Source organism: Chelonoidis abingdonii, chromosome 8 (assembly GCF_003597395.2).
Source record: "Chelonoidis abingdonii isolate Lonesome George chromosome 8, CheloAbing_2.0, whole genome shotgun sequence".
NCBI lineage: Eukaryota > Metazoa > Chordata > Testudines > Testudinidae > Chelonoidis > Chelonoidis abingdonii.
In genome coordinates this window covers 42451127-42477551 of record NC_133776.1, presented here as the reverse complement: position 1 = coordinate 42477551, position 26425 = coordinate 42451127, and the positions used below count along the sequence as shown (strand labels likewise).

The following is a 26425-nucleotide window of genomic DNA, read 5'->3' as shown; positions in this document are numbered from 1 at the left end:
GGCATCTGCCCAGTGGGGAGGTGGGTCTCAGGGCTTCAGATCTGCAGGGTGTGCCTGACGGGGCTTCAGCAGGAGTGAGGCCAAAGCCCTGAGTCCCCTCAGGCACACCCTGGCTCTTAAGCTTCTCAGGATTGTCATGTGTGGCTTAGAGTCTCAGTAAGTTTGGCCACCCCTGATATAGATAAAGAATGAATTTAATCTAGGAAACTGAGGAAAAGTTTGTCATAAATAGATAGCTAAGGGTTAATGTTTTTTACCTGTAAAGGGTTAACAAAGGGAACCAAACACCTGACCAGAGGACCAATCAGGAAACTGGATTTTTCAAAGTCAGGGAGGGAATTTTTGGGGTCTGAGTCTTTTGTCTGTCTCTCAGCTATGAGAAGGTTCTTGTCTATCTTCTAATCTTCTGTTTCCAAATTGTAAGTACAGTAAGGAAAAACAATATTAGGCTTCTATTTGTTTTGGGTTGTATTTACATGTGGTGCCGTTTGCCTGAATGTTCTCCAAATTGACTATCTCTTTGAATCAGACTGTTTATTCATATTTGTCTTTCTTATAAGCACATCCAGCCCTATTGCATGTGGTACAGAGATATTGATTATCTTCCTTAGTTTCCTTTCTTTTTATCAAGTTTCTTTTAGATGTTTGAGTTTCTTCTTCTGGGTGAGGCTAAGGCAACGAAGAGGGAGGGGAATTCCTTTGTGTTTAGATCGTTACGGAGGGTAAGCTCTGCAGCACCAGGGAATGGTGGAGGGGAAGAGATAGAATCATCTCTGTTTCCTTTATTGTGGGGTTTGTCTCTTTGTGGAATAGAGGAGACATGCTTCTTTGGTATTGTGATGTAAGAATTGCTCAATACTCTCACGGTTGACCCAGAGAGGAAAGTCTGGGTGGGAGAGAGAGGGGACAGGGAAATGGGGTATATTCCCTTGTGGTGAACTCAGAGTTCCTGGGTCTTGGGGTTCCCCAGGGAAAGTTTGGGGACCAGAGCGGGAGGCCGCTATAATTTCCTGTCTGGTGGCAGCGAGATAAGATCCAAGCTGGTAATTAAGCTTGGAGGTTCATGCTAGGCACCCACATTTTGGGCGCTAAGGTCCAGATTTGGGAAAGATGCTTATGAGTCTCAGTAAGTTTGGCCACCCCTGATATAGATAAAGAATGAATTTAATCTAGGAAATTGAGGAAAAGTTAATTATAGATAGATTTGTTGTCAACACTTGTGATTTTATTGCATGTGTCGTGATATATTGTGTGTGTGTGGTGTGTTTTTTTTTTTCTTTAAAGCTCCTGCTTATGGAATCGTTTTATTTTGTGAGAATTTCAGCTTTCATTATTTGGGGCAGGCAGGAGGAAAGGAAGAGAAGGAATTTTCTAGTCTCATAGTTTCAGATGAAAATATGAATCCTGGAGGTTAATAAATCTGAAGGTAAATAAAAAGAATCCAACACTTTATTTTTAAAAATCATGAAATAGGCTTAAAAATAATGAGACTATTTGGGGATCTGTCTCATGATTTTTGAAAGCTATGAGTTGGCAATACTGATTCTTAACACAAAATTGCAGTTGCTTTTTGTTGTTTACTTCCTGAACAGAACAAGTGGCACATTTTAGTATGCTTTTTAGCAAGTATTTCCTAAGGGTTTTATGAAAGAGAGAGAGTTTGTGTGTGTGTTCGTGATAGTAATGGAAAGCCATCAAGTGGCTCCCAAATCTTTCCCTAAGGCAGGATAATTATAGAAATGTTACTCTGATGGTTATCTATGTCTGGATATATGAGTTATCATTTTGTGTGTTGCCAGCTTCAGAATTGTTTGTGAGTCTTCTGATGTTAATGCATTTTTTTTAAAGTCCTAATTCTTAGAGTCATGGGAGTATTTGAGAATCTGTTACATTTTTTAAAAAAATAGGTTTTTAGCCTCCGTGGTTGAAAATGCAACTCAGGTGAACCATAAAGACTCAGAAGCCAGAAGGCATATAAAAGGAAGCTACCATTTATTTTTTAAATAATTTTTAACGCAATCTCATGAATTTTCAGGCTTGATGTGTTTTTGTTTGTTTTTTGTTGTTGTTGGGGTTGGACATACCGTGATATTTGTGATGAATGATATTTGCTTATAAGGTGACTTTTTAACGAGAAACCTCAACTATTCTGTACAGAGAGACTCCCAAAGGTTGAAGAGCACAAAAAAGCCCAAATATGCTCTGTGTGGTGCCTAGGCAATCCTCCCATTGCAGTTACTGAAATTGGACTTGGAAACTAGCTAGTGAGAAAAATGTGTTCCTTAAAAGATCAAAGGACAGAGCACTTTGCTAAGATGTCAAGAGAAGCAGCCCAGGATCTAAAGGAACAACCATGGACTTATTGAAAAGACGAGGACTTCTCATTCCAGCCCATACTCTTTCTAATTGTCCTAGTTCTTCTGAAAAGCAAGTGTGGCCTTTGGCAGACTATGTCCAAATGTGTGGGAACTCAGAGCCATTAGTCAGCAAACAAAACTGAAGGTCTACCAAGCCATCGTGTTGCCAACTTCGATGTATGCATGTGAAACCTTGGCAGTGTACAGATGCCATGTCATGAAGCTGAATCACTTTCACATGGGCTGTCTGAAGAAACAGATGAGGATAAGGTGGCAAGACAGGGTTCTAGATACTGATGTTTTCCTATGGGCAGGTATTCCAAGCATCCATACTCTGTTGATGAAATCACAGATGAGATGAGTTGGGCTGGGCAGGCCATACCAGCAGAATGTCAGATGAGCAACTGCCAAATAAGATCTTTTAAGGTGAGCTAAAAGAGGGAAAGTGCTCTCAGGGAGGCCAGAAGAAACATTTCAAAGACTCCCTCAAGTTATCCTTGAGGTATTTCAACACTGACCCAGAGTTTTGGGAAGATCTCACTCATAATCATTCTACCAGAGGCACAAATCTCACAACAGCAGAGGGTTCGCTGTTTATCAAGTAACCCATAGCAGCATCTCTCGTTCAGTGTGCCACAGACAGTTCAAAGCTCAGATTGACTTGATCAGTCACTCAATTTTTCACAGAAACCAAACCAATCAGTGATGTCATGGTCATCTTAGAACTCGAAGGACAAACAACAACAACAAAGTTTCTTCTGAACATAGCCTTGCTAGTCTGCTTTCTTTTTAAAAATCAATAACAGTATTTTGTTCAAATATTAAAATGCAGCCAAAATCTGCAGTTGATTCTTACCTGTAGGGAAGAAGTGGTGTTTACATATCTTGGGAAATCTTTACTCTCAAGAGAGGAAGAGCAAAGGAGAAAAAAGGTCCAAAGGTGAAAAAAGCACCATTACAGCAAGAGACATAAAACTGAAGTTCCCAAGGTGTGTGTGTTGGGGCAGGAGGAAGTTCATGATCCTTGTCCTAAGAATTGCCAGGGACAGCAGATAGGCATCAATGTGTGGCATGTGTGGCATAAAATTAAACTCTCATCCCTTAGGGGTACCAACCAACTTGGTATTATCTTAGACTCTGTGAGGTCCCATGTCAGCTATCACAGTTACCATGTTTAACATTGCTGGCTGGTGAGTATTGCCCACATGCTCAGAGTTTAGCTGATCGCCATATTTGGAGTCGGGAAGGAATTTTCCTCCAGGGCGGATTTGCAGAGGCCCTGGAGGTTTTTCGCCTTCCTCTGCAGCGTGGGGCATGGGTCGCTTGCTGGTGGATTCTCTGCAGCTTGAGGTCTTCAAATCTCAATTTTGAGGATTTCAATAACTCAGTCATGGGTTATGGGTTGTTATAAAAGTGGATGGGTAGGGTTCTGTGGCCTGCCTTGTGCAGGAGGTCAGACTAGATGATCATATTGTTCCCTTCTGACCTATGAGTCTATGAGTCTATGATTTGGTTCTGTCCATTCTGGCTGACCAAATCATCTGATATCATGTGTGAGCCACAGCTGTCTTTAAGCTATTCTAAAGCAAGTTTGTCAAATAGTATTGCTTTGATGGTGAAAAAAGCCTATGTTTAAAGGAATGGTTGTGTTTTGGGAAAAGCTTTCATGGAAGGAATGTGTGGAGGGAGGTAGAGACTAAAAACATTTTTAAAAAGCCATTCTTCCAGCCTTCTTGGGGGGCAACATGGGGGGAGGAGGAAACACTGCTTTTTTTTATACATTCTTGTATTTTTCAAGTTTACTGAATATGCCACACTACTTTGTAAAGGTCTTGCTCTTTGCAGCATGTATTCTAGCTTCTTCCTTATTGCTCATTTTCTTACAGTATGTAGCATATTGAAGTTAAGGTAGGCTCTCTAATATATGTTAAATATGAAAAAAATGGATACAAGCATGACTCATGAAAAATAATTAAAATGTATCCAGAACTATACTAAATCACTTCTAATAAGCTACATAATTAAAACTGTGCACTCTTTGAATTCCAATTCAAAGTAGGTATTACTTGGGACATTTAAAACTAGGCTGCACAAAGCAATAGAATCTTTAGTGTAAGAAGCAATCTTGTACTAACAGGGCAGGAGATAGAAAAAAAGACGACTAGGTTCTCTCTAACTTTTGTTACCATTAGTGATGAAACCATGATGTTTGAAAATGAAAATTCTTGATGGACTGAGTCCAGTAGACTCTCATTTACCATTTATAAGTCAATACTATTTCCTGTTGTGGTCAGAAATCCCCAAAATTTTGAAATCTAAAATATAATGTGGCTAAGTGATGCTTTTTTATTTCTTAGGGCCAGATTCTGACACCTTTACTCCAGTAAGTAGCACCTTATTGAACAAGTAGTCTTGTTGATTTTAGAGTTACTACTTGGGGGGTAAGGACCATTGAATATGAAGGGCATCAGAATCTGGCCTATAGTAATTTTCTCTTAAAACTGAGTGCTTTGTTTTTGTTTTGGAAAGTGTGATTCTTCCACAGGTTTTTTTTTTTTCCTTTTTAGTCTACTTCTAATAAATAAGAAAGTGCTTTGAGCTGTAAAAAAATGACATACGCTGCCAAGCAATAGGTCGCCCTGTTGAGAGCCCTGAAGAAAAATGTGTTTTTAAAAAAATATGAATAGTCTCCTTTTATCAGCAACAAATCTGAGTGCAGATGATATATGTGGACAGGGCTAAACACAGTACATGTGTATCCACTATTTTTGTGACAGAAGTCATGATAACATTTCCAAGCATCTCTTATGGACACACAGCATATACCTATGTGTTGTAGGAAATTTCTAGTGATTGCGCCAGTTCTGGGTTTACTTATGTGCATGCATGTTTGCAGGATTGGGCTCAAACTTGTGCATTCAGATATTTACGGGGGGGAAGGTTTTCACAATTAATGTTTTAAAAACAATTTTGGGAAATAGTATGTATGGAAATATTCTGATGTTTGAGCTAACTTAAAGGAGTGTTTGTTTTGGATAACTGAAAAAGAGTTTTATTTTTAGATGACAGTATTGCAGGCCATCATTTCATAGTATGTATGTATTATTTACTTTGTATATTTCGGAAAAAATGCAAGATACTAAATTTGAAATTGGTTACCCTGAACACACAGTAAGCAATGTTTCAAATAGGCAGACTTGGTGTAGTTTTATAGCACCAGACTGATATGCCTGACTGGCACATCTCCCAGACCTCACTTGTTAAACAGAAATGTGTGGACTTTCACATGCTGTAACAATTTTGAGTGTGAAAATCTTAAGCAAAATGTGTGTGAATATGCATACATTTAAAATAGTGTACGTTCCAAATGTCAGACATGAAACTCTGACAATTTAGTCAGAAAGTAGGCTCTTCAAAACAGACATAATATGCATCTATTTTATTAAAGTTCTTTTTTAATCAGCTGAGCTTTGTAATTTAATGTGTGCCAGATTCTGATCACCTTAGTCATGTTGACTAGTACCTTTCTCTGTAACTGGTCTCATTGAAACCAGTGGGATCTTTTGTGCAGTGAAGTGCTACTAAAGCAGAGTAAAGGTATCAAAATCTAGCCCTAGATGTGTTAAGCAACAACACTGTGTGTGAATTGTACAAGATGCAGGTCTAAGTTTCTACAAGACAATATGTTTCAGTTTGGGGATGAATCCTGTCTAGGTGGAAATAAGGCCTATATAAGCCCCATGCTACCATGTAAACTAACTGCACTAAGGTCAACTGATCCTCAGCAGGTCAGGTCTGGTGAAGAAAGGGACCCAAAGCAGCTTTATCTCTCCATGAGTGAAAGCTGAGGAAATATTCATGAGGGAGAAAGATCACCCATCCCCCCCTCAATCCAAGGGGGTCTCGGCACTTCCTGCTCTTCATTCTTACCCTTCTGAACATGCAGTAACTCCTGCAAAGTGCCATAATTAAAAGAGAGGAGCAGGAGACAAGACCAGTATTGATTCTGGCCAGACTCAAACTTGGGCAATTATGTTGCAGTGACCTAAATTTCTCTGTATAGTTGATGGCATTTATTTTCTGCTTCCATTACTAGCTGGCCTGCGCTCGCTAGTTCTCATGCCTTTTCTCCACCCATCGCTCACATTTTCTCTTCCTCTCACTAGTTCTGGGATGTTCCACGGTAGCAGGAAAACCAAAACTCTTCTGTAGTTTAGTTTGCTCCCAGGCCCTCTTTCTAAAAGATATGCCACTATTTTCTCTGCTCGGAAATCCTTTCACTTCATAAAGAGGGAAAACACATTCTCTGAATATTTACCTGTGAGATGTTTTATGCTACCAGACCATTTCTATGGATGATTTTACTTTGTGCATCCTGTTTGAAAACCAACCAGGTAAAACACACTTGCTGATATTGAACCAGAGCATGTGATTAATCTAACTCCCTTAGCTCTTGTGAATAGCCAGAGTAATGTTTAAATTCTCCTGCACCACCATGTGACTGGCAATATTCAAGTGAATACATTTATATTAATTGTTCTTGATCCTGGTGGTTTATTAAAGCAAACGTGATGGAGGTGCCTTGATGTATAGTGCACGGGTTGGCAACCTTTCAGAAGTGGTGTTCCGAGTCTTCATTTATTCACTCTCATTTAAGGTTTCGCGTTCCAGTAAATACATTTGAACGTTTTTAGAAGGTCTCTTTCTACAAGTCTATAATATATAACTAAACTACTGATGTATGTAAAGTAAATAAGGTTTTTGAAAACCTTAAGAAGCTTTATTTAAAATTAAACTAAAATGCAGAGCCCCCTGGACTGGTGGCCAGGACCCGGGCAATGTGAATGCCACTGAAAATCAGCTTGCATGCTGCCTTCGGCACATGTACCATAGGTTGCCTACCCCTGGACTAGTGTGAGGCACATTTGTTTATCATGCACTATATCCTATAAGGGAAGTAGCTTCCCCAACCTAACTGCTTGTCCCAAAGGGTTTAGTTATGGTTTTCAGGGACTCCAGCTGGTAGATACTACTCTGTTTTGTTTTTATTTTTCTCCTCATGCTCTCATTATCTAGAGGATTTTTCCTTAAAGTCAGACCTTGGAGAGTTTCACTGTCACAGAAATGAAATCAATTAGCATTTTCTGAACACTGATATGGATCGTGTAACGTGATATCTGACTGGCACTGCGGTTTTACTGTAGTTTTCCTGCAGCCTGTGGACTCCTACAGATGTTTTTCTTTTCTTTCTCCCTCTACTACATTTTTCATTGAAATTGGATGCTTAACTGCAACTGTTGGATGTCCTGGAAATGCTTATTTTCTGGAAATGTGATAGAAACACAAATGCTTTCTTTCCACCCTACATGAGAAATATGAGGGTGGATGAACCTGTTTGCCGAAAATTTTTTTTGACTGGCATGTAGGTTCATACCCTGGGTATAGATTACGGCCAAACTCTGTATGATTTCTGCAAGAGGAGAAGAGTGCATAAATAGCCTTCTCCCAGCACTTGTATCCCTAAACAGGGGGCAGACACCATTCTAGTCCTTGCAATCAAGATGTGCTTGAGGATATTAGTGGTAGTTCTAGCCTGTCCAAAAGGGTCTTCATTTTGTCCCCTCCTCTGCAGCATCTAGCAAAACTGGCTCCTTTCACATGGTGCACCTTTAAGAGGGTTTAACAGGAGTTACACTGGCTTGTGCTATTTCAGAGCCTCTGAGGAATTGTGTCTTTCTCAGGATGTGACTTGTGGGGTTGTACATTTCTGTATCTGCTCCAGGGCTGTACCCTAAAGGAACAGTCTAGCTCCATGTTCAGCAAAAGAGAGCTGTGTGGACTTGCTTATATGGCATCATAACAATCCACTGAGGCAACTCCTTATAAATTATGGCCCTGTGATGTGAGTTGAGGAAGTGGGTGCAGGAGGAGTGGTAATCAGACTGCGACTTTTCTTTCTTTCCCTAACTTGTGTATGAAGTTCCCCATAGTGTATTCAACCCAAGATTTTCCCTCCGACTTTCATTTTTTCTCTGTGTCCAAATTGCATTGTTCTGGAAGTTTTCTTCGTTTGATTCATATTACATACTGTAGCAGGGTGGACCTCTGCTCCTGCCCTGAAGGGGTTAAAAACAGCCCTGGGAAGGGGCTGGAGCTGGAGAACGCAGCTTTAGGCTGGGCTGATTGGGGAAGTGGCTGCAGCTGGGGCCACGCCCCAAACTGAGCTGTGGCCTAATAGGAAGGCCAAGGAAGCCAAGGGCAAGCAGTCTCTTTCTGACTAGAGAGGAAGACAGTCCTGGCTGCTTGGGAACTCACCCAGGGGACCTAGAGGAAGGCAGGGCTGGGGAAAGGCCTTAGGAGCTGGGAAGCCCTAGGCCAGCAACTCCCCAGGCTGCAGAGCTGGTTCTAGGCCTCCAAGGTACTGGGCTTGCCGAGGGGCAGCCAGAGGGTGGGTAAAGGCAGCCAGTCCAAACCCCTTGTTGTCTGTAATCGGCTGATACATTGCAGTCTGCCCCAGGGCACGGGGGCTAAATGGAGACTGGCAGTAGCCATGACTGAGGCAAAGAGGGGATAGTGGGGTGAGGATTCCTCTGGGAGGGGGGGAGATCCAGTTAAAGCGGCACTGGGGTCCAGGGAGGGACATGGGGGGCCAGCAGTGGACAGGTGGGTTGCTGGCCTGCAGAGGGCACTCTGGGCTGGAGTTTGAGCTAATTCCCTGAAGTCACCAGCAGGAGGTGCTATGGGGGTGAGTCTGCACATCTACACACACATTCCAATATCATCAAAGAAATGTATTCATTTATTCTCTTTGTTCTGATGCAATATTTGACTAAATTGCATTATTAGTGCATGTTGCAAGTGTCATTTAAAAACAAACTCTATGATACAAATTGTGGTAAGTACTGTTTTATAGTATGTCTTTACAATTTGGTACAGTACAATAGGCTATAGAGTCTAGCACAACTGGACCCTAATCAGTGATGGGAGCTTTTAGGCACTACTGTAATTCAAATAACGATATAAAAATGCAAATAGGATTTTTGTTAGTATCCTTGACTTCAACTAAAAAACCCTAGACTTCTCTCTATTCAACAGTGACCTCTGAGGAGAGAGGGAGGAAATCAGTCTTTAGACCAGTCCTAACTAATTGCATCATTGGTCTTATTTTTTCAGTGGAACAAAATAAGCTTAGTATGTATTGTATGTTACGCTTAATGGAACACATTTCTTAGGGCTGAAAGCTTTGTGGTTACATTAACTTTTTCTGAAGAATTTCAGCTTTTTCAGGGGCATTTTCTTAAAGGGACACTGTCAACTGGAAAATCACATCTGTCTGACATTTTTGCACTGTGTATTTTTACAAGTAGTGCCTAAAGTTACAATAGCTGAAAGAAATGAATGAGGAATTTTTTTCTCTGTTCTTCCAGATTGTGTATACTCAATAACTATTTGTGTATACATTAGCTGGTTACTTGTCACTTTCACTTCCTGTCTTATACTAGCATGATTATATAGCAATGAAGGCTGCTCTGAGAGGTGTTTGCATGCAGGCTCTTCCCTAGGCCCTGTGCGATGGCGTTCACCTGTAACACAGTGGCAGACCAGGTGTCACTTTACTGAGTTTGGAAAGGTTGCCAGTCATGACTTCCCTTGCTTGGAAATGAAAAGCAACAGGAGCCAAGGCAAGGGGGAATTTTAAGCTGATTAGTGCTTGTAAGTGGGGAGAATTTTGGGGGCGATCATGGCCCAGGCCATAGCAACACTCTTCCCTGCCTACCCAATTCAAGCACTGGCATCCAGTCTTTTAACGCTTTTATTCACATAGGGCCAGACTGAGAGAGCACATAGCCTGAGTAAACAGGCTTTATACCCATGTGGAGCTGAGGGATGAAATATTCAGTTACACCATGCAGTCATCACCCTGCAGTTGGAAAATGAGATGGGGAGCTTTGCAAAAAATTTAGCGTGTGTGTGGGTTTTTTTTGTCAGTTGTCCAGCCATTTCCAGAGTGTGGCTGAGATGCATCTGGGTAAAGGATGTGCTGTGGATGGAAGCGGCTTTCTGTTCCTCTTCTCCCACTGGATCTGTCATGCAGATATTTGCTAGCCAGAGATGGCCGCCTCACATTTCTTCTCCCTTCCTCTTGCAATGCTGAATGTAGAGGGGATAGTTTTAGATCATAAGCTCTTGAGGCATCACATGTTTGTACAGTGCCTTGCACAGGGGGCCTCAACTTAGGTCCTTTAGGTGATACTGCAGTAAAAATGTTCAATAATAATTTCCCCTGCATGGATTTTCCATTGTGCAGCTCTTCCATATGGCAGAAGTACAGCACATAACTTTGCAGTTTAGGTGCTGTGTGATTATAGAAGCCATTCAGGGATTTTCCCCATAGCACTCATCCCACTACACAGATGCTATACAAAAGGCCCAAAGGCAGCCACTCTTACAACAGAAGCAAATGGGTAAAAAAAACAGAAAGGGAGGAAAAGTGAACAGGAGACCGGGGGGGGGGAGGAATCAGTATAACTGATTGGCTTTTGTTCCCTCTTTTTCTGTTTGCTTAGCTTTCCTGAGCTTAGCCTTTCTGATTGATATAGATAGAGTATATTATGCCTAATAGCCATGGGCTTAGTCATAAAGATTTAAAAACAAAACCGCACTGTGTGGTATTTATGTATATTTCATGGGTTCATGCATAGGGAACGTATAAAGTAATTCATGTGGAATTTGGGCCTGATTGCAAATGGAATATAAGAACTGACATTAAGAGAGTTTATATTTTTAATGTTTGGTTGGTGGTTTTGGTCTAATCCTTTCATTTTGGATTAAGACTGAATTAACAGACTCTTTTATATAAAAAAAAAAAAAAATCTCAGTTTTTCTCTCCCCCCCACTAATGGACTGGATATTTCTTCTCAGCTGTTCTCTTGAGATTCCCCTGGTCTCATGGGTAACTTAATAAAATCAAACATACAGGTTATTTGTTAATTTACACACCAGGAATAGAGAGTGAGGCTAGAAATGACTTTTTTTTTAACAAAAAAAAAAATACTGCTGACTTTGTTCTTGTTTTTGATGTTTAAACATAATGAAATTATGATGTGGAAAAAGCAATAAGCAAGCAGAAGCTATGGCTAATATGAAACGACCACACCGCTTTCTCAGGGGTACGTTGGTGGGGGGAAAACTTAAACATAACTTAATTAGCTGTATTGATACATTAATCCAAATGCCAAAATGATGTCCCTATCCTCTTTATCTCTGATTATGTCCCTTTTGTGAAAGGAAGCATTGTAGGTAATATCCCAGCAAGAGAGAAAGGAGCCTATAGCTGATATGTGAACTGTTCTAAAAATTTATTTCAATTAAAAAAAATTCATAAAAAGAGAGTGGGAGCAATATAGCCATGAGGCAAAGGATAGAGTTCCAGAATTATAAGAGCTGCCATGCAGCATAGGAAAAAGCGTTTTTTTTTTTTTTTTTAAAGTCTTAATAGGTGCAAAATTGTCAGTCTTAGTCAATTTTAATAATGTAATGCACTTTTTTATCCTGATTTTTCTTATTTGAAAATATGCCTTATATAACACATACATTTTTACTTGAAAGAATATTTTTTTTAATGTGGTACTATCTATCCCTACCAGGGATCAATCAATGAAATAGAGAGCAGTTTTAAATCAAACAAAAAAGTATTCTTTCACACAATACACAGTCAACCTGTGGAACTTGTTGCCAGGAGACATTATGAAGGTCAAAAGTATAACTTGTCTCAAAAGAGAATTAGATAAGTTCATGGAGGATAGATCCATCAGTGGATATTAGCCAAGATGGTCAGATTGTAAGCCAACAGTCTGGGTGTCCCTAAACCTCTGACTGCCAGAAGCTGGGACTGGAAGACAGAGGGTGGAACACTTATTAAATGGCTGTTTTATTCATTTCCTCTGAAGCATCTGGCATTGGCCACTGTTGGAAGACGACATGATCCTGGGCTAGATAACCATTGGTCTGACGCTGTGCGGCTGTTCTTATGTTATCTTTTTAGTGCTACAAAATGATGAGGGTTTTACCCCCCTGAAAGATTCCATTTTAAAAGGACTTCCACTGTAATTTAACATGAACAGGATGTTTGTCTTAAATTATAACCTGTTATCTGTCTCTTACCTCTTCTTGTGAGCCCTGTCCTCCTTTACCCTCCTTCCATTAAATCTTTTCTGTTTTTTCTTTTTTTCCTATTTATCTTCCCTCCGTCCCTGTCCTCGCCCCCAGGTTTGGAACTAACCATGATGTTTGCTGGCATCATATTGTATGCTCTGCCTGTGTCTTTTATCCCTTCCCCTCACCCTGGGTCTATCTAGATAGTAAACTCTTCAGGGCAAGGACTGTCTGTTACTTGCTTTGTTTAGCTGTTAGCACAATGAGGCCCATTCTTGTTGGTTCCTAGGAACTATTGTAATAAATGTGATTAATAATAGTATTCCCTTTTTGTTCTCTTCACAGTTCATTTCTTAGGTGTGTACAGAAGCAGAGTGGTAAGTTATGCACAGAAATATAGAATGCAATCAATAAATAACGTTCTTATTCTGCAAAGACTTAAGCCTTGTCTACTTGGGAAAGTGTTTTTTCTCTTCCTCCTCCACCTCCTGAGGCATCTCCAAAGGTGTGAATTTCAACTGATAAAATTATATGGGTACTAACCTCTCCACTCTTTCCAAATGAGGACACTCTTATTCCAGCAGAAGAGTGGCCTTTTTTTTTTTTTTTTTTTTGGTTTAATTCATTTGTGTTGGGAAGAGGTTGAAGCTAACTCAAAAAGAGCCACTCTTACAATGGAATAAAAGTGCTCACATTGAGAGGATAATACTGGTATAACTATACCTGTATTACTGTGGCCTGGCCTACACTTAGGGTATGTCTACATTACGGGATTATTCAGATTTTACAGAAACCGTTTTTAAAAACAGATTGTATAACGTTGAGTGCATGCGGCCACACTAAGCACATTAATTTGGCGGTGTGCATCCATATACCGAGGCTTCTCCCCCGCCATTGGATTCTGGGTTGAGCATCCCAGTGCCTGATGGGCAAAAAACATTGTCACTAGGTGCTCTTGTTACTAGCCTCACCCCTCCCTCCATGAAAGCAGCAGCAGACAACCATTTGCACCTTCCTTTTCTGAGTGAAACTGTGCAGATGCCATACCACGGCAAACATGAGTGTCTGCTCAGCTCAGACCAATCCATGGATTTGTAAACCACCTTGTGCATTCTTGTCCAGTCTATTGCTAAACCGGACCTGCAAAACCAAGTGAGGAGGCAGCCTATATGCAGAGCACGACAGAGAATCGAGGACATGGACAAACGAATTCTCTCAAACTGCGGGCCCCGCGCCGGACGGTGGATATGCTTAGCAGTCTAGCATTGACAACTTTGGGCCTGGGAAACAGCTACAGCTGGTGACCATAGTGTGCAGGTGTGGATCGGATTCCCAGTGGCGGCGAACTTTCCATGCGTAAGGGCACTTTCATGGAACTTTTGACTTGCTTCCCCTCCTTGAAGTGCTTGAATACCAGGATAGGCAGCTCACAGTTGAGAAGCGTGTGGATAGGTCCTCTGAAGCTTGCAACACCAAACAGCTGCCCGTCAGTCTGGGGGACTCAATTTGGAGTAGAAATCTACATGTGAGGGCTTCTTGATGCAAGTAGCCAAAGCATCATAAGCTGCGCTACGAAAGTAGTGATCTGAATTGCAGATCATATGATGGCTTATGCTGCAATGGATTCCCTAACTGGGGGGGGGCATAGATGGAACCCATATCCCTAGCTTCGGAATCGGAGCCCAGGGCACCATACCATCAAACTGCAAGGGACTTTCAATGTCTGCAAGCACTGGATCACAAGGCCTTTCACCAACATCAACGGGTGACGGGAAGGATTATGAAGCTGCATCTTCAGAGCACTCAGCAAGGGAATTACTTCCCAGACCAGAAAATAACAGTTGGGGATGTTGAAATGCCTGTAGTTATCCTGGGGGACCCAGCCTACCCCTTAATGCCATGGCTCATGAAGCCATACACAGGCAGCCTGGACAGTGGTCAGGAGCTGTTCAACTAGAGGCTGAGCAAGTGCTGGTATGGTGGTAGAATGTGTATTTGGCCATTTAAAGGGATGCTGGCGCACATTACTGACTCACTCAGACCTCAGCGAAACCAATATCTCCATTGTTATTGCTGCTTGCTGTGTGCTCCACAATCTCTGTGAGAGTAAGGGAGAGACCTTTATGGCGGGGTGGGAGACTGAGGCAAATCACCTGGCTGCTGATTACGTGCAGCCAGACACCAGGGTGATTTAGAAGAGCACACCAGGAAGCGGTGCGCATCAGATAAGCTTTGAAAACCAGTTTAGTCACTGGCCAGGGTATGGTGTGACTGTTTTTGTTTCTCATTGACGAAAACCTGCCCCCTTAATTGACTTATTCTCTGTAAGCAACCCACCCTCCTCCTTCGATCAATTCTTGCTTCCTAAGGAAATAAAGTCACTGTCATTTAAAAATCATGTATTCTTTATTAATTGATTATAAAAAGAGGGAGAGAACTGACAAGGTAGCCTGGGTGGGGTTTGAGAGGAGAATTACAGGGAAGGAAAAGGCCACTAAAAAAATGTCAAAATAATGACAGCCTTTTGGTTGGGCTATCCACTGGGGTGGAGTGGGCAGGTGCATGGAGCCTCCCCGCAGGCGTTCTTACACATCTGGTGGGTGAGGAGGCAAAGGAACATGGGGAGGGTGGTTATACAGGGGCTGCAGCGGCACTCTGTGATCCTGCTGCCATTCCTGAAGCTCCACTAGATGCCAGAGCATGTCAGTTTGATCACGCAGCAGCCCAAGCATTGCATCCCGCCACTGTTGATCTTCCTGACGCCACCTCTCCTCCTGTTCGTCTCTCCTATCCTCACGGTCACTGGCATCTTTCCTGTACTTTGATACTATGTCCTTCCACTCATTCAGATGAGCTCTTTCATTGCGGGTCACTTCCATGATATCCGAGAACATTTTGTCTCGCATTTTTTTTTTTTTCTGTCGCCTTATCTGAGATAGCCTTTGGGACGGAGTAGGGAGGCTTGAAAAATTTGCAGCTGCAGGAGGGAGGGGGAAAAAAGGGAGAGAAGTATTTAAAAAGATACATTTTACAGAACAATGGTTACACTCTTTCATGGTGAACAACACTATTCACATTACATTGCACATGTGACCTTGTAGTGAGATCACACTTTGCATCTTTTTAATATTGAGTGCCTGTGGTTTTGGTGTTAGAAATCACAGATGCAAGTCCGGGCAACAGAATTCAGCTTGCAGGCAGCCATGGTAAGCCATTGTCTTTTGGTTTCTGCAGGCTTCATATATCCAGCGCCCTCCTTTCCCAAATACCAAGCAAAGCCCGTTGAGTGCTGCGTCTTTCCTGTTAACGTGCAGCAGCAGAAACTAAACTCCCCCTGCTCAAATTCTCTGGGATGATTGCTTTACCCATGCGCTCCCACCACCGTGTGGCTGGTATCACGGAAGATCCCTGCTAGCCGCCCCCACCATGTGGCTGGTATCAGGGAAGATCCCTGCTAGCCAAACGCAAAAACGCTCAGCGCTAATCACACCTCTAGCTGCAACCCCCTCCACCCCCCGTCCCTCCCGGCCTGCTTGGCTAACAGTAGGGAAGGATTTTTTTCAGCCACAGGCAAACAGCCCAGTAGGAATGGCCACCTCTGTCCCCTTAATTAAATTCCTGTATTTCAACCAGGTTACCATGAACAATATCGCTCTCCTGAGGATAACACAGCGAGATAAAGAACGGATGTTGCTTGAATGCCAGCAAACACCGGGACCATACGCTACCAGGCTTGGTCATGCCATAATATCAGATTACTTGCTACATGCATGGCGTGGTCAAGTGTCCTACCATGGAGGATGAAATAAGGCTGCGCTGCCCAGAAATCTTCTGCAAAGGCTTTTGGAGTACCTCCAGGAGAGCTTCATGGAGATGTCCCCGGAAGATTTCCACTCCAGCCTCAGACATGTTAACAGACTTTTCCAATAACTGTACTGGCCGCGAATGCATCCCAAGTCCTCAGGGCAAATTAATCATTAAAAACACTTGCTTTTAAACCATGTTTTATATTTACAAAGGTACACCCACCAGAGATCCCTTCCATGGCTTCATTGTCTGGGATAGTGGCTTAGGAGGGCTGGGAGGGTAATTCCATCAGGCTGAGAAAAAGGTCCTGGCTGCTGGGGAGAACGGTGTGCTGTGTGCTCTCTGCAAGCTCGTCCTCCTTTTCCTCCTCCTCCTCATCTTCCCCGTCCGCAGAATCCTCAGGCCTGGCTGAGATTACCCCCGCCTCAGAATCCACAGTCAGGGGTGGGGTAGTGGTGGCGGACTCCCCCTAAAATTGCCTGCAGTTCAGTGTAGAAGCAGCATGTTTGTGGCCCTGCCCTGGACCTTCCATTTGCTTCTTTGGTTTTCTGGTAAACTTATCTGAGCTCCTTAACTTTCACATGGCACTGCACTGAGTCCCTGGTGTGGCCTCTCTCCATCATGTCCTTGGAGATTTTTTCAAATGTTTTTTTCATCTCGTCTTTTGGAACGGAGTTCTGTTAGCATGAAGTCGTCTCCCCATATAGTGATCAGATCCAGTACCTCCCATATAGTCCATGCTGGAGCTCTTTTTCGATTCTCAGACTACATGCTTCCCTGTGCTGATGAGCTCTGCGTGGTCACCTGTGCTGATCAGCTCTCCACGTTGGGCAAACAGGAAATTAAATTCAGAAGTTCATGGGGCTTTTCCTGTTTACCTGGCCAGTGCATCCAAGTTCAGATCGCTGTCCAGAGTGGTCACAATGGTGTACTGTGGGATAGCACCTGGAGGCCAATACTGTCGAATTGTGGCCACGCTAACCCTAATCCAACATGGCAGTACTGATTTCAGTGCTACTCCCCTTATTGGGGAGGATTACAGATATCGGTATTAAGAGCCCTTTATATTGATATTAAGGGCTTCGTTGTGTGGACGGGTGCGGGGTTAATTTGATTTAACGCTGCTAAACTCGGTATAAATGCTTAGTGTAGACCAGGCCTTAAAGGTTTAAAACAACATAGCTATGGTGCTCAGAGATGTGAAAAATTCATGTAGCTATGCAGACCTGACCCCTGGTGCAGACACGGCTGGGCTGATGGAAGAAGCTACGGTTAGGAGGTGGATTAATTACAGTGATGGAAGAAAACCCTTCCAGAGCTGCAGGAAGCATCTATGCTATGGCATTACAATGGCGTAGCTATGGCATCTAATAAAACATTTTTTCTAGGAAATGACAAAACACTAAAGCAGTGGTCCCCGAAGTTTTCTAGGGTCACCCCTCTCTTACCCCCGTCTATGCCACCTGCCCCCGTCTCCAGACTGGGGCTATTGCTCCGGAGGTGTGGGACAGGAGTAAAGGGGCAAAGGCTGAGGCCACAGCTGGGGGTAGGGGCAGGGCTGCAAGTGGAGGGCTGAGGCCGGCAATCACACCTCCCTTGAACAGTCCTTCATGCTCCCTAAGGGAGTGCACCCCACAATTTGGGGACATCTGCAGTAAAATAATCAAATTTAAACACTGAGAAGAAATAAAAATAGGAAAATAGCATCTCTAATTATAATAACTTGCCATAGCCCTGTCTTCTCATCAGAAGTCCTGCCAGATATGACTTTTTGAATAAATATGTTTAATTCTGTTGTTTAAAGAAGTTTTTACCATTGGCTGGCTTACAGTATTAGTTGCATGTGAGTGAAAATAGAACATTCAGTCAGTGAAGATCTTCAGATTGAGTATTTGACTGGAATTGATTCATTCTCTAACCTTGTCTAGACTGCAATTTACTTATGTCATTCAGGATTGTGAATAATCCACACCCTTGAGTGATGTAAATTATACTAACCTAACCCTAAGAATTGTTCCATTGACCTAGCTGCTGCCTCTCTGGGAGGTGGGTTATCTGCGCCAGTGGGATAATCCCGGCCATAGATATAGGCAGTGTGTACGCTGAAGAGCTACAGCTGAGCAGCTGCAGTCTTTCAAGTGCAGAAAAGCTCTTATTTTGAGTGCTTAGTTTTCTGTGCTGTATATTAAGTATGTATGCAAACCATAATTGTGCAAAAGATCATATACTGGGATATACATATATCTCTGTACTGTGTAGGATTTGGAGATATGAATGAAATGCTGTAGGGTGTGTGATAGAGCATGGCCAGAGGGCAGCAGGAGAGGGTTAGAAGGGAGCCTTATTCCCTGTAAAGGGAAGAAAGTTTGCTATAGATTAACTAGAGCACCTGACGGCAGTTAGAGCACCTGCAGTCAGTCACATGATAAAAAACCCTGCTTCAATCAGACAGTGTGGGAGTTGGAGCAGAGAACAGTTTGGAGAAGTGCTAGGTAAGGGGCACCTGGCTTGTGCAGAGGGAGAGCAGGAACCCCCCCCCACAAGCTGAAGGGCAGGAGAAGGAAGTAGCCCAAGGGAAGGAACCGTCAATTCAAGTGGTTCACCACTATCTTCAGGGTGCCTGGGCTGAGACCTGGAGTAGAGGGCGTACACAAATTTGCAGAGGGGACAATAGGGTTGAGGTCTTATTTCTCACCTCTATATATTATTTATTTCTTTAAAAACATTTTTGCTGTTAACAAGCATGTTATCTCTGGAGACACAAATCCACAGTTTGAGAACTACAAAACTAAGCATCTCTGATGGTATCTTCTAGACTGAGCACTGAGTCTCATTGTGTAGATATAAAGATTAACCTAAATAATCTATGCAGAAGCCCCGGAACCCTCTACAATTGGGTCCCTTATCCATAAACTGTTGGAACTCATTTACAAAACCTTTCTTAAACATTACATTAATATATTATCTCATACTATAGAATTAGAATTTATAATCCCTATTTCATGATGAGATATCTGAGCTATAGTGTATCCTAATTATAATTTCTTTACTTAGGTTTTTCCCTCAAAAAGCATTTTATAAAAAAATAATCATCTGTTTTTAATATTTTTTTTAAAACAACACATTGATTTTTATCCACCCTGAATATCACATCCCCCAGGCTATGTGGTTTATCTTTGTTCACGTGGTCGAAGTGTCTGCTGTTGCTCTATAAGGCTAGAAGAGCAAAGGACTGGAAATATGCAGAAAAGTTTTCAGAAGACTTATAGTGAAAGCTCTGTGTAGTTGTACTATGCTTGTCACTGTAGCATCTGACTGATTATTTATGTGGCGATACTGTCAAAGTAGTTTAGCTTCAAAATGTATCGTCTCTTCAAAATGATGGAATCTGGTGGGAAATGTCCTTCGGATTCTAAATAGCTTTTCTTCAAATCCTCTCACTTGTTCAAAGCATTCTTAGAACTCATTCTTGAAAGGCATGGAGCACTTTAGCTCAATCCTGCAAACCAGTAAAGCATGTGCTTAACTTTAAGGAGCACCATTGACTGTAATTGGACTACATCTGCTTAATGTGAAACACATGCTTGATTGGTCCAGAGTGCATAGCACCTTGTATGATTGAGACCTTACTCCCCATCCCACTATCCAGAAGACATTTGTGTGTGGAAGTTACATTAAAAGAATATTTTGAGCTCACGCTTCTGGCTCTGCATCTATCTGGCAATCAATATTCCAAAACATGGTCAATGCCAGTGATGGTGCTGGTAGAAGTGAACAGCCAGAAATCATGGTAATTTCAGCTCACTAGAAACATGGGTGTGATGGTGGAGAAATGTTCTTAAATAGAAAACAGCAAAATTGTTAAGAAAGAATTGGTATTGCTGGTTGAATTATTAAAGACCCAATTTAGCTTCTATTGAAGTCAAAGTTCCTCTTGGGGAATATATAAATCAAAATTTTACAACGTTGACATGGTTTGATCTGTGGTGCACAGGTGATCTGAAACTTACGATCAGAGTCTTCTCCACTGAAATAGCAGCAAAGTGTCCTGTGGCACCTTATAGACTAAAAGACGTATTGGAGCATGAATATTTGTGCCACTTTGTCGGATGCATGACTGAAATGTAATGCATTCACTGAAATGTAAATATAAATAAAGCCAAAGAAATAAATGACACTGTCTCTCATAAACAGCAAGGAGTACTGATAGGAACTAAAACCTAACAGATGATGATTTTGTTTTTTTAATTGAGATTTGTTTCAGGTCAAGTTTGCTCATTCAAACTGGCCAGGCCTACATCAGGTAATATAGTGCTTGTCATGTTGTTTTTTTCCAACAATAAACTTTTTGATGCACAAATGATTAATTCCTATGTTGAAATGGAGAGCCTGGAGAAATTCATTTTGTTAATGGGGAAAAATGTAATGTAATTTTTTTTTATAGCTCTTGAAAGTAATGACCGAATTAAGCTTCTGGGGCTGTATTATGGGATGCTGTCTTACACTTGCAATTTTTTAACAGTCAAAAGCCTTGTTTAATATCATGGTGCTTCACTGACATTTTTAAAAATTTGGATAACAACTGCAGTCTTAAATTGCATTGGTTATAGACATAACAAAAGCTAGTAAAAGTTAAGACTCCAATTTGGATTCTTCAGGGTTTCTCATTCTAATTCATTTTTCTCCTCTTCTTTTCACTGAGCTGATGGAGCTCACTCACTTCCTCCTCCCCCCTCCACACCCGCCCTGTAATACAGTCATTTGCAAGTATGGCTATTAGCATTCCTCCCTCAAACAAGATCATGGGGTGACAATGAAAGACTTTACATTTTATCACTGCTGAATGAAATGCTCATAAAAATAAATAGTATTTCTAATCATGTGAAATAGTATAGATTGTCAGTGCTCAACTGTGGTAGGAGAAAAATAATTGGTAGGCAGCATAAAGGAACAATTAATTATATTAAGGATGAATTGATACATTTTAATTTTGAACTGGATAATGCAATATTATCTCTGTTGTGCCAGTAGCACAGCAGGCTTCTCTTATTGCTCCCAAAGGGTTATTAATACAATCTGATATCCCTAAATAACCGTGTGCTTTGAGTTCTTTTGACCTCTGGGATCATGTATTGATCACAGAATGACTTTTCATGACATGATCAAAGGAAGTGGAAGAACACAACACAAGAAGTGAAAAATCCCCCAGGATAGCTGTATTGCTAGTAAAGACAGCAAAACTTCAATCACTTTTTAAGACACACACAAAGAAAAATATTTTTCCTACCATGGTTGGAAGGATTGCCAAGTTTAGACTGACACGAAGATTTTAGATAATATTCATGTACAATAAGTTCACTTTAATAACATCATGATAACTCAGAAAAGCAAGGAAAGACGGTGGAAACATATCTTCAGCAAAATATAATAAAACAAGTTTTCAAAGTGGAGATCTGTTATGGTCAAATTTTCATTAGGTCTCTGGTGTGTGCGTGCATCTATATGTGCATTGAACTCGAGTAACTGCTTGAACAGAACCAATGCAGAGCTACTAGTTCTGGTAGTAGTGCTGGCTGCCTCCTTCCCCAAATTCTATCTAGTCCTGCAGTTTTATTATAGCTGTCCTTAAGTGGGTGCTCTGAAGGAGGGATGGGACAAACTACTCTGTGCCCTTCCCTTTCCCAGCATAGCTGTGCTGCCATAATTTGGCCCTAAATGTCAATTGCTCAGTCAATCACTTCAAAATATCAAAAGCAGGCCAAAATACAGACAAACTTACTGGCAAATTTGGGGGATGTTTTGTAGAAGATCTCTATTTTAATTTTTGCTAAGAAGTGAGGGAGGGGGGGAAATCCATCTGAACCTACTAAATGCTTTCATTCTCTCATCTAAGAATGTAGATCTTTGTAACTTAGGAACCTAAATCTATTGACTTTCACTGAGACTTAGGGTTCTAAGACACTTGCGTGTTTTTGAAACTGTTACTCTATATCTTTAATCAGTGCTGACACAAAAGCCTAGTGCAGTTTCAATCTGGAACTGTTTACCTCTGAAAAGAAAAGGCATCTGAATATATGCTATATAATGGATGTACCAGGACAAGTTACTGTATAACGTTATAAATACAATGTGTCAATCAAAGCTGTGAAGTTGAATCTCCTCAAACACAACTGGGTCTTATTTATCCTGCCTGTTATGGGATCACACAATTGTACATAGATGGACACAGCAGAAGTATCAGATAGATGCCTCCAATCAAATGAGTCTTTTCCCTGCAGAAGCTAAATATAAATTATTGCTGTTTTATAGTGTGTGTAATATTAAGTAAATTGAAATTCGACAGAAAGCTTTTTAACAAATTCATCAGTGGAAGTAACTTATTTTTAAAAGCTAGAAACAAGGTTCTTGCAGTGATAATAGCTATAGTAGGAGAAAGGTGCAATAATAATCTTTTGCTTCCAAATTTATTTGTAAAATAAATTACTGACTTTCTTCTATTAAATCTAATGTATTCTGCTATAATTTATGCTACATGGTCAAGTCAGTGTTGTTATTGGCAGTCTTTTTCTCCTCAACACAGTCTATTATGTATCTGTCCCAGGAAAGAGAGTTAGAATGTTAATTTAAATCATGCTTTTTTAAATTTATTTTTTTAGAATGTTGTGTACAAAACTGGAGTCTACATTGTCTGGCCCCGACACTGCAGTCTGATTCTCATGGCAGACCCCTGCACCTGTGTGGAGCCACACACAGTTCAGTGGAGTTCTGAAAAGGGCATAAGATGCTGTCTGTGCTGATCTGATTGTAGAATCAGGGCCTGTGTATATATACCAGACTCGAGTCTATATTTTCAGAACTAGCATTTAGTATCTATTCCCTTGAACTCAGAACTGGGGAGACCACCTTGTGAATAACAGGTATCATCTATTTCCTGCGCTCATTCATTTTAAAGGTTCTTAAACGTATGGTCTATCAAGTGTGTGAAATTTTGGTAGTTTGTAATAGATTGGAGCCCAGCCAACATCAACAAATCCAGGTCATTTTAGACCTTGTAAAGTGATTTAGCTTGAACTTAAAACATAAGAATAACAGCTGGGTGATGGATTCACTGATATTCCAAGCCCTTAAACCAAACTGTTAGTTCTCTCTTCCAAAAGATTGTGGTGATTATTGTTTGTTCAGCTGATGCTAGGGTAGTTCCTTAGTTTGCTTATGGAGTATGCTTATACAGTTTGTGGAATGCATGTTTGCCTTGTTGAACGCTGTAGTGTAATGGTTCTCAAACTTTTTTGTATTGGTGTCCTCTTTCACACAGCAAGCTCTGAGTGCAACCCCCCCCCCAAATTAAAAAAAAAGTTGTTATCTATTTAACACCATTCTAAATGCTGCATGAAAAGCGGGGTTTGGGGTAAAGGCTGACAGCTCGCAACTCCCCCATGTAATAAACTCATGACTTCCTGAGGGGTCTCAACCCCCTATTTGAGAACCCCTGCTGTAGTGTTTCATCATGGTGTTCTCTACAGCCTTTGTTAGCTAACTTGGACTAACCATGTATTTCAGCTTTGGGCCTGTAGATCATATAGTAAAATTTTCCTCTTCTCCTTCTGAGTTTTCTTTTTGGGTTTAAATTGCAATCGTACATGACATGGTTTGTAGTAACTTAGTTTAGACTATCCCATCACTCACAGACCTGTGAGTCTGAGAAACCTGAAGCTTTCTCATTGTATTATAATTAAAGAAACCTGTAATAAGTTTAACATAACCAATCAGCATAATTTATGATTCACTCATTAGTCCTTCAAGCTTATAATATATTCTCTTTTATGGGTGGAACTAATCATTTCATTTTACATTATGGAGACTGCCCTTAAATATTTTTACACTGTTTACAGTAAATATATAGAATCTTGGAATTGTTTCCAATCCTTCCACCCCTCCCCCCCAAAACTATAAGTTCTATTCATTTAAATGTGGAGAAATAAATTTTAGATGCTGTTGATAGAGAGCATATACAAAGCCATATGGAGATGATGCACAGCTCAAAGAATTTCACATACAAAATCAAAAACTAGCTTTGAACATGGGGGCCAAGTGTATATCCTTATCTTGGCCCTTTCTTATCTCCTCTCCAGCTGGTGCAAAACATTTGTTCAATTTGTCCAATAACTTTAACATAGCATTGCACTTCATTGCACAGAGACAATGAATAAAGCAAGTAGAGTGTTATTTTAGATATTAGATAATTCCTGAATTATTGTTTTAGCATTGTCATTAGAATATTTCTGTGTAATGAAATGGACAGTGAAGAGGGACTTAAGGTGAAGAACTTTATAGACTTATGATTAGGGCCCTCTTTTGATAGTTATCCACTCATTCAGTTTTATATTCCCATTAAAATAGCCCATTGCTTTTGAATGTAGTTTGTATATATAAGCAGTTGGATCATTCCTTTCCATGGAAAGTCAAAAGTGGTCACGGGAGGGAGAGAGAAGCAGTTTCTTCAGAATTCTAGATTACACTGCTTCTCAACTAATATCTCTGTGAATGCTTTGAATTTTATTTTTTTATGAAGTGAGAGTGTAAAAGGCAGGAATAGTTAATGCTTTAGTGAGCTCTGCTAGCACATCCCTCTCCTGTCTTGCAAGACTGCTGTTTTTTAGCCATGGATCTTTCTAGAGAATAACCTGTTTGTGTTACTGATTTCTGGTTTTGTTGTGGTATCATTCTCCATTGAAGTAAGCTTAAAATTGCACAGTCCTTTCACTTGTGTCCAGTGCAAGCCTATTGTCTTATGCACCATTTATAAAGCTATTTGTTTTCTTTCAGTGTGCTGATATACACTTAATGCAACTTTGCTGTGTACTTAAAATGGGCTTTGTGGCCATGAGGCTGGCAAACAGCCTTGGGTAGAGTGTGGAGGTCATAATGACTCAGGGAAGTGAATTAGGCAAGAGCAGTGCTGGGGTGTGACAGTGCAGGACTCACACCTGTGGCACCTCCTGCTGGCTGTCTCAGGGAATTAGTGTTTCCAGCCTCTGGAGCACCCTCTGCAGGCTGGTGTCCTGCTGCTGCTGGCCCCCCGTGTTCCTCCCAGTGCCCCTTATCTTTCGGGTGTTGTCCCCTAGCAATCCCCCTGCAGTTTCAGGGTCTCCCCACCCAGGAGAACCCCCCCCCCCATCCCCACCTTGCCTCAGTCGTGGGCTACTGCCAGTAACCATCTAGCCCCCACTTGCTGGGCAGACTGCAGTGTAAAAGCCACTCATCATAGGCAAGAGGGGTTTTGGACCTGCTGCCTCTGTCTACCTGTGGGCTGCCCCCTGCAATCCCAGTACTTAATTGGCCTTACACTAGGCCACAGCCTGGGGGGGTTTCCAGGCCAGAGCTCCCCAGCTTCCTTGGCCTTCCCCCAGCCCTGCTCCACTCCTGGTGCCTTCTCTCAGTTCCCTGCAGCTAGAGAGGGTCTGTCTCTGGCTTCTGGCCCCAGCCCTCTTGTAAGGGCCAGCTGGGCCCTCATTAAGCCAGCCTCTGCCTGATTGGGGCATGGCCCCCAGTTGAGGCTGCTTTCCCCAATCAGTCCCGGTTTTCCTTCCCTGCCACAGCCCTCTCCCCGGGCTGTTTTAAGCCTTTTAAGGCAGACCCTACTACTGGGGGCAACAGCACAATAATAGCCTGATCATACAGTAAGAGGCTTGGGGTGGGCATCCCAGCTGGTGAGAGAGAAATCAGTGGTTATAGTGCTGATGTCCAAAGTCTCACCTGGGCTGTCTAAAAGCTCCAGTAGAGCTAAAAGGAAATCAGCTATACCAGTAATGTTGCCTCTTTCCAATGTGAATAAAAGGAGAGCAGCTTGTGTGTCTAAATGAGCTGCCCTTCAGTATCACAGCCTGTCATACTGACGAATATTGTCTCATTATTTCCTTATGCTCCCCTATTGGTCTGTATGCATCTGTTCTCTCTCTTGTTTGTACCTGTAAATTCTCAGGATAGGGACTGTCTTTTTGTTCTGTGTTTGAATGGTGCTTTGCACAATGGGGTCCTGGTCCATGATTAATGCTCCTAGGTGATACCGTAATACAAATAATATAGGTGTTCTTTATACTTTAGCC

The 26425-nt window shown here is 41.6% G+C and overlaps 1 protein-coding gene and 1 pseudogene across 1 annotated transcript in view; one reads left to right on the top strand and one right to left on the bottom strand.

Moving 5' to 3' along the window:
- Window positions 1-26425, top strand: part of CLSTN2 (calsyntenin 2) — a 693642-nt gene that overhangs the window by 22334 nt on the left and 644883 nt on the right. The gene's annotated exons all lie outside the window — the stretch shown is intronic.
- LOC142047223 (uncharacterized) overlaps window positions 14931-26425 on the bottom strand; it is a 30344-nt pseudogene continuing 18849 nt past the window's right edge.